At 38.9% G+C, this 1,501-nt stretch overlaps 1 long non-coding RNA gene across 1 annotated transcript in view; it reads right to left on the minus strand.

Moving 5' to 3' along the window:
- The window catches only part of LOC116689217 (uncharacterized), a 14,883-nt gene extending 14,586 nt beyond the window's left edge, over window positions 1–297 (minus strand). The window contains exon 1 of the long non-coding RNA XR_004331950.1: window positions 266–297. This is a non-coding gene — a long non-coding RNA (uncharacterized LOC116689217). The remainder of the gene's footprint in view (window positions 1–265) is intronic.
- Between the last annotated feature and the right edge of the window lie 1,204 nt (window positions 298–1,501).

Here is a 1,501-nt window from a genome sequence, read left to right on the forward strand (position 1 = left end):
GTGGTAATGTCTGAAGTTCTACCATGGATTCTTCAACATTTTTTTGAGGAAAAATGCCTTGGTTACCTTGTTTCAAGCCATTCTAGTGTTGTATAGAAAGCCTGCAGGAAGACTCAGCTCGATTTGAGCCAGTTCTCATTCAAATTCAACAAGCTAAGCGGCTTGACTCTGATTGGCTTACATTTATCCAATGAGAACCTGACTAGCAGCAGTCTTTACCCAGTGCAACTAGGCGAGCTCATGAATAGTAATGAGCTCAGGCAACATGACGTCAAACTGACCAGCTTTTGTAATTGGCCTGATTTCTCCACTTATTTTTTTCCAGTGGCTAGAGCTGACAGAGGAGGTTGAAGTTCATTTGCACTCACACTATAAGACAAACACATATGAACCTAACATATTTCTTTTTTTAAATGCAAGTTTTTGTGTGGCAGGGCATCTTTAAGGCAAAAGTGTTTATAGCACTTCCAATGTTACACATTCAAAATCAAAAAACCTGCTGTGCAATATGAGACATTGTAATCTTGGGGATAGCAACACTTTGGGACAATCTTACCTTAAAGGCATCCACAGTGTTGCACGCATGAAAAGAAACACTTAACTAATAAGCAGAGATTTACTCATGTTACTGTATTGAGTAGTTTTGTTGTGAACTGTGTACTTTTCAAGTAGTTTCAAAATCTGTATTTTAAAATGTACTTGATTATGTTATTATGTTTTGAGTGAAGTGTTGTATTTTGCTACATTACAATTCATTTACTGAGTAAAAACAAAAAACTATGACTAACGAAAACAGAAAGGAAGAAAAAATTAAATAAATCTCGCCCGGAGCCACTACAGCAGACCTATGGAGCTAGAACAGTGACAGTAACCTGTGGTATTGAAAATCCAATTTGGCATTGAAACAAGAAATATTGGCACTGAAAAATGTTGAGCTGATAAATACAACACAAACATCAAAAGTAATAATCTCACAATCTTATTATGTTATTTCACTTTGACATTTGTTTGCATTATGGTATTTTTGTGATGTCCGTGTCTTTTTAGTGACAGTTTTTATGCTGTCAAGATTTTTACAATGTCACTGGTTTTCAGTTTCAATTTTCTGTCACTGTTTTGGCGTAGGGAGGAGGGGCCTGAGGGGAGGGTAAAAGAGGGCGTGGTTTATAGGCAGTTTACATATGGCGTTTTTCCACTGCTGGTAACAGCTCGACTCGACTCGCCTCAACTCGACTCGACGCATACTGCGTCCGTTTTCCATTGCAGATTGAGTAACGCCTCAGCGTGGCTGGTCACCATAGCTACGCGTGATGATGTAATTTTCAACGCGACTCACCACAGCACGTCAGCTACTTGCCACAGCCAGAAGAAATGTTTTGTTTCAAAAGAAGCTGAAGGAAGCAACAAAAATCACTGCTGAAAAAAAACAGGAGTTTGGAAATTCCAAGGGAGTTCAGACGTTGACATGACGGTTGTACGCCGACACAAAAGGGTAAGTTAA

Source organism: Etheostoma spectabile, chromosome 5 (assembly GCF_008692095.1).
Source record: "Etheostoma spectabile isolate EspeVRDwgs_2016 chromosome 5, UIUC_Espe_1.0, whole genome shotgun sequence".
Taxonomy (NCBI): Eukaryota; Metazoa; Chordata; class Actinopteri; order Perciformes; family Percidae; genus Etheostoma; species Etheostoma spectabile.